Source organism: Podarcis raffonei, chromosome 3 (genome assembly GCF_027172205.1).
Source record: "Podarcis raffonei isolate rPodRaf1 chromosome 3, rPodRaf1.pri, whole genome shotgun sequence".
Lineage (NCBI taxonomy): Eukaryota > Metazoa > Chordata > Lepidosauria > Squamata > Lacertidae > Podarcis > Podarcis raffonei.
The window spans coordinates 122301037-122308345 of record NC_070604.1 but is presented as its reverse complement, the minus strand read 5'-3'; the positions used below and the strand labels follow the sequence as shown (position 1 = coordinate 122308345).

Genomic DNA, 7309 nt, shown 5'->3' with positions numbered 1-7309 from the left:
ACTACCAAAAGCAGCGAGATCAGTGGGGCAGGTTGCGTGTGGGGAAAAGGTGGAAGAGATGCAGGGGGTTCCTGATGGGAGGTAAGGCAGATTTAAATAGGAGTGCAATTTTGACATGACGGGAATCTGAGTGTCGGGAGATTCGGGAGAGATAAAACCAAGGGCTTTTTTCGTGCAGCTTGTAGTGAAACTATGGAACTCCCTCACCCAGGAGGCAGGGATGACCACCGACTCAGATGCCCTGAAATGAAGACCAGGGGCTGCTGGCCATGAGGGAGATGTTCTGCCTCTGCAGTGAGAGGCCACAATGGTTCTTAATGCCAGTTCCTGGGAAACCCATGTGATCCATGGGCAGTGGTAGCCTACAAGGAGGACCTGAGTGAACACCACTCTCCCCACTTGTGATTCTGGGCCAATGATGTTCAAAAGCCTCCTGTCTCCAGCCGGGGAAGGAGAAAGTAGCCATCCTGGCTGGTAGCCATGGGCAGCCTTCTCCCCCAAGGACCCGTATCTCCTCCCTTATCTTTATTGCTGGCTGAATGCATTTCGGAAAATGCATTCTTCGAGGACAGTCAGTGGTGCCATCCTGGTTTCGTGGTTGTTTTTGCAAACATGGCTTTGCACAAGAGCATTTCTCAAATTGTGGGCCCACCCCCCTCTTCTCCTTGTGCCTCTTTCTCCATTTCTCCTCTCCAACTGCCTCGCTTCCTTGGGCAGTTGCACAGAGAGGGACGGGATGTTTCCTAAGCAGGACTTGACCAGCGCAGAGAAAGCGGGGAGGAGGTGGAGAAAGAAGAAGCAGATTTCACCAGAGCCCAATGTGATAATTGGAGATGTCAACGTCTTGGGAGGCCAAGTGTTTGGGGTTCAAATGGCCTAATATGTTGCCGTTAAGGTGAGTTATAAATGCAAGCATTGGAAAAATCTGTGTAGGTCCATGTTGTGAAAACGTATGTGGGGAGGGGGGATTTTGGGGGTCAGACTCTACTATCCAATGTGTCACACATACAAACACAAAAACACAGAGTCACCATTGTTAGTCCTCAACATTATCTGGAGAACTTCAGGCTCCTCATCCTTGTCTTCCTAAGGGAGAGGGTCTGATGGATGTCCAAAGCCTCATTTTCACCCAAGACAGGTGAGGCCCCTCAGGTGAGCTCCTCCTCCCCATCATCTGAGTGACACTCACCTAAGCCACCAGGTTTGGTTCAGGTGATGCTCTCCTTCCCCTCCCTCCCCGCTTCCATCCCATCATACCACCAAGGGCTCAATTCCAATATCCCCCGCAAGCCAATGCTTTTTCTGGGTTACTCACAGTGGAGTTTAGGATGCTGACCGAAAGGAAGTGGGAATTGCACTATGGCAACTAGCAATAAATGCCTCCATTAGCTCCAGAACCCAGAGCCAGAAAATGTCAACAGCGAGAAAATATTTTAAAGTCTGCACACAGAAGCAATTGTTGCTTCAGATAAGAAGCAAGCAGAGGTTAAAGGGCAAGTGAGCCCCTCAAATTATGGTTCAGCCAGCCCTGCTGGATCTGGGGTTCCTCCTCCTCTTTTTGCTAAGTGGAGCCCTGGACCTCTGCCCCCAATCCAACCCTGATGCCACCTCCCCTCTTGTCTCCTCTTGCTTGCAAGTGAGTTGGCATCCTGCTCCACATCTGCAACCTGTGAGGTGTTGACACCTGGAGGCTTAGGCAAAAAGCTTGCTCATCTTGCTGTGGATCAGGGAGTGCCCTGCATCCCTTCCAATTCTTGGGGTCCTGATCCCGCAGAGGGTTAGAATATCAAAGAGGAGTTTGCTGAGCTAGTCAGACAACTTTCTTTGTAGGGCTAGGACCTTCGCTGGCCACTGGAGTGTCATCATCAGCATCTCAAAAGAATAAACCACAGCGCAGTTTAAAATACAAAAACATCAAAATACATACCATATTAAGAAAACAAACAATAACACCCACACATAGTGTAAAACACCATTTTTCCATTAGTCCAAGGCTGGAAGAAGAGGAATGTATTTGCCTGGCACCTAAAGGAGCAGAATGAGACTCCCGGGGAAGAGCAATCCACAAACAGGGAGCCACCACAGAAAAGACCTCATCTCATAGTGCGGCCTTCCAGGTCTCTTGCAAAGGAGGCACATGAAGAAGGGCTTCTGATGATGATCTCAGGGTCCAGGTCAGTTCATTTGGGGAGAGGCGTCCCTTGAGATATTTTGGTCCTGAGCCCATGTGGAGTTTGAGAGCTGAGTTGGAAGCAGCCTGGAAGCTGGAGGCACAGATTCCTGTTTCCTGAGGAGGGGATCCAAAGCTGTGAGGAACTGAGAAGGATGATTTGGGGGGGTGTTAATGCTGTGACCCCATCCATTTTATGCTCATGCTCTCTCTATATGTTCAAAAAAATCTATATCTCCGCTCACATTCAAGGAAACCCAACTCTGGGCAAACACTGAAACTTCTGGGTTTTCTCCATGCTCAGCAATTTGGGTGCTGTGTAACAATATTTTCAAGGAATCCTCACATGTGTTATTTGCCCATTTTCTCCAGCTCCATCTCTGAATCTGTTTGCATGGAGAGGGATGTCTTTGGCATTGCTGCTCCCCAATCCCATGCACTGTCCCCCGATATCACCTTCTGATCTGGGCTCATTCCCAAGTTCACTGTTCTGCATCTGGCAGTTGCTTCACCCAACTTTGCTGCCTGTGGGCATCCGATGGAGCAACGCTTGTCCGTTTACTTGAAGCAAGACCAGGTGGGGAAATGGGACTTAGCCCTGTGACCACAGGTTCCCCACCTTGCCTGCTGGGTTTGAACTTCAGGCTCTTGGGAAAGGATGCTGAAGACATCTCCTGGGGCCCATCTCTGTGGAGATTGCAAAAGACCAGCAACTGCCTGCTAAATGTTACAGGCACAGCCCAGACCAACAGCTCACGACTGGCACTGATACTTCTCCCCTTTCTCCAAAATTAAACAGAAAAGCCTTGTCCTCACTTTGGGTGCCCATTTTTTGTAATCCCCCCCATATATTTACAACAATGCACAGAATTTTAAACCAGTGTCAGCCAGAACTATTGAAACAAAGCACCGAGAAAGCAACACAAATCCCATAAAAGCAGCACAACACACACACACACACACATAGACAGCAGGGCAATGCACAAAGAGTGTCCAGGGAAAGAGAAGCTTAAGGCTGCCTTTGCCTGGGAAAGATGGATCTGGAAAGCATGGAAGGGCAACAGAATCATTTGGTGCTGGACCGATGGGGCCACGGACTTCCACTTGTGGATGGTAATCCCAGCTCTTGTCCCCTGCAGACCCCACCCATTGCATCCTCAAAATCCTTTCCAAAATATTGGGCAATGTGGGATAATAGCCTCCAGATTTTGGTGGTGCCTAGGGAGAGGAGAGGATGCAGGACTCAGTTTGTGAAGTTGGGGACAACCTGTTGAGTTGGAGGGGGTGGTGAGCAAGCCCTAGCGGAAATGTTTCCATAAGATTCTCAGGACTGAGCCTGAGAAGAGCCCTGCAGCTGGGTGAGGCCAAAGGAACTTCTAGTTGGGCCCCCAAGCAGGTGTGGTGTTGGGAGATTACCTGGCTCTTGGGCATGGACTGCATGAGAACACCTCCATCGGGGCTGGACTATTTCCCCAAAACATGTTTTGTACCTCAGCTGCAGGTGAGGAGGGCAGGTGAGGAGGTAGCACAGCACGGCCCTGTGAACCCTCGGTGCCCCACGCCTGCCTAGCAGTGATGGTGTCTAGAGTTGGGCTAATGGGAAGTGTTTTGTTCACCCTCTGCACCCAGTCCCTGGTCTTGCCTGCAGAGCACCCGCCCCCCCCAGGGAACATCCAAAGATGCCATGCCACTGTGAGCAGAGAGCAAGACACAAACCAACAGATTCACTTTCTGAATTGCTCAACAGTGGAACGGAGCCCTTCAGAAGGTGCCTGATTCTCCTTTGAAGGACGTTTGATGGGCAGCTGTCAGGGATGCTATAGCTTTGATGGCTGTGTTGCAGGGGTTGGACTAGGTGACTCTTGCTGTCCCTTCTGTGAACCTATGCTTCTTTTTATTTTGCTTTAAACAGGTACATATAAACAGGTACATATACCGTATTTTTTGCTCTATAAGACGCACCGGATCACAAGACGCACGTAGTTTTCGGAGGAGGAAAGCAAGAAAAAAAATATTCTGAATCTCAGAAGCCAGAACAACAAGAGGTATAGCTACGCAGTGAAAGCAGCAATCCCTCTTGCTGTTCCGGCTTCTGGGATAGCTGCGCAGCCTGCATTCGCTCCATAAGATGCACACACATTTCCCCTTACTTTTTAGGAGGGAAAAAGTGAGTCTTATAGAGCAAAAAATACGGTAAATATAGACAACCAACATTACAAAGGAAAATTCCTTAATAGTAATGGAGAGAAAAAACTACAAAAACTACAAAAAATATCAAAGTACATGACACAGAACATAAGCAACTATGGGAAAGATAAAAGAAAAGAAAAATGAAAAAGAAAAAGAAAAAGAAAAAGAAAAAGGAAGATGAGCCAAAGCAGGAAAGCTCATCTATTGTACACTTCCATCAAGCTCACAACAGATCATTATTCTTATCAATTAACTCTATCCACATTCCAAAGGAATCCCTCATCTTGGTATCAGGGAACATTTCTCTATGCGGTATCATTCTAAACATAGCCAGATCTTTCTTTCTGAGCCCTTGTCCCCTAAATAATTATTTAAACATTCCCATTCTTCTTTCACCAATTTTTTAGGTTTATCTCTCATTGCACCTGTCAGCTTTGCGAGCTCCAAGTACTCGCACAGTTTGACTACCCATTCCTCTTTAGTGGGTGTATTTTTATCTTTCCAGTGTTTTGCCCTTGCTGCTGACGTTGCATACATAAATAGCCTAGTTTTGTTTGGATGGGCAGCTGTTGGATGGGCACCTGTCAGGGATGCTATAGCTGTGATGGCTGCATTGCAGGGGGGTGGACTTGATGATCCTTGCTGTCCCTTCTGTAAACCTATGATTCTGTGGTCTTTGGCTGGTCCTTGGCACATGCCCCTCAGGGCTTGCCACATCCATCCTGCAAAAAACGGTTGGCATCCCACAAGGTTTCATCAGTCCTCCAGTCACCTATAAGTAGAGGGAGCTTTCCTTCCCCTGGCGATTGCTCTTCCACTTGGCTTCTGGTACATCCAGGATTCCCACCAACCTCCAGCCATGAAGATCTTCTGCCTCCTCTCTGTGGCCGTCCTCTTCTTGATGCTCCTGGCTCCAGGTATGGCCTTCTTCTCAGAGCAGCTTCACAGCTTTATTCCTTTTATTCAATTTAAACCTGCCTCTGAACACCACTTGCTCTGACTCCCAAAGAGGTGGGATCTTGCCCCTCTGTCCTCCTGGAGAATATCCCAAATGGGACTTAAGGTAGACCCTGTGAGAAGAGGATGCTGGACTCGATGGGCCCCCTTTGGCTAGATCCACCAGCCAGTCTCTTCTTATTACCTCATTTATAAGATCCATGGAAGCTCTTGCTTTCAAATTTGCAATAATGCGCTTCAGTAAACTCAGCTTTGCAGTGGACAAAAGAACGGGCCAGTTTCCTGGGCAAGGGGGCTTCTCTCTCCCAGTTTGCCAGTGGCCACCCAGAGAAGCCAGTGACTCTGACGCAGCCTTCCCTACCACCCTGGCTCAGACCCTGTCCTGGAAGTGCAGGGAGGCAGCAGAAGGGACTGGCTCTCTGCTCCAGCCCTGCATTCTTCCTGCACCAGTTTTCCCCAACGTGGTGCCCTCCGGGTGTCCAAGCCAGCGGGGCCGTTGTGGAAGAAGTTGTGGAAGGTGTGGAAAGTCAGTCCTGAGAGACAGAGCCTTCAAAGTCTTCTTTTTCCTCCTCCAGATTTCACCAGAGCCCAATCTAATTGCCTTCCAAGATGTCGACAGCAGAGAGGGGTACTGCAACTTTTTAGGTGCCGGCCGCCCCTAAGGCAACTATTTCGGTGTACTCGTCAAGTGGTGTGTTGCCGTAGAGGTGAGTTAAATCAAATCTTAGTTTGTCTGGAAAATAAGTCAGTGGTGTCTCATGATCCCACATACATGAGACTCATCGCTCTCCCCCACCCCCCACTCCCTCTCTTCATCTTTATAGCCACTGTGAGGGGGAACAATATTAGTGTGCACACTGGGGGTTGTGACAACCCTGTCCTCTTCCCTTGGTGTCCCCATGAAAGCTCTCTGACCCCTCAGCCACAACTCCCCTTATCCTCCCTTGGCTGAAAGAACAGCTCTTCCTGGTATGAGAGGGTGGGGGCTCAGTCACTGACCCTCCTCAAATAGCAAAGGAAACCTGTGTGAAACATCCCTGTGAAGGTGGTTATTGAATCACAGAATTGCAGAGTTGGAAGGGAAAGAGTTCAATGCACAGCAACACGATGATCTGCTCAAATGTGTCCTCTCCTGGGGTTGCTGTTCGCATAAAGAAGAAGAAGGAAAAAGAACCACATTAGAAAAAAAGTGTGTATGGCAGCCAAGCCCCGCTCAAATCCACCCAAGTGCATACAAGAAATGCTCAGAGGTCTCTCCTACAATCATAGAATAGAAATGTAGCGTTGGGAGGGACTGAAGGGGTCATCTAGTCCAACCCTCTGCAAAACAGACCCTCTGTGTGCAATTGGAACTCTGAAAACAGCAGCTCTTCTGCCTCCCAGTTGGAGTCACTGGTCTGGGTTTTCAGAACCACAAACCAACACCCATATTAACAGTGTTTCCTCTTCTCACAGGGGGCGGGTAACTCTGCAGATCTCCGGTGCAAGACCTCTGGTGAAAGGAAGACCACCCTGCTCTCCTCTGACGTGCAGCTGCCTCGACTGCACCCCCATCTCTGCTGGGGAAGAAACCGCTTTGCTTGATGCTGCTGAAGACGATGCTGGGAAGGAGTCAAGAGGGAGCCATCCTGTCTGCCTGTCTACTCATGAGTAAGCCCCACTGTGAACAGGGAGGCCTGACTCCTTAGTAAGTGGCCTTGGGATTGGAGCTTGGATTTGGTTTGCCTGCAAAAATGCTTTAGCTTTTTCTTTTTAATAAATGCAAGCATTGAAATCCTTTGTGTTGGTTCATGTTGTGAAAACGTCTGCTGGGTTGAGGGTATTTTTTTGGTCAGGCTCTCAGACCCTCTCTCTCTCTCTCTCTCTCTCTCTCTCTCTCTGCCAGTCAGTGGTGCCATCCAGGCTTTGTGGTTCTTTTCCAAACATGGCTTTGCACAAGGGCATTTCTCACATTGTAGGCCCCCACCTCTCCCTGGGGTCTCCCTGCCCCTC

General features: G+C 49.0%; 1 long non-coding RNA gene across 1 annotated transcript; it reads left to right on the top strand.

Annotated features, from left to right (window-relative positions):
* Nucleotides 1-5158: 5158 nt before the first annotated feature.
* Nucleotides 5159-7095, top strand: LOC128411487 (uncharacterized). Its single transcript, XR_008329825.1, has 3 exons — nt 5159-5277; nt 5893-6024; nt 6773-7095. It is a non-coding gene; the product is annotated as an uncharacterized LOC128411487 (long non-coding RNA).
* Nucleotides 7096-7309: the final 214 nt, after the last annotated feature.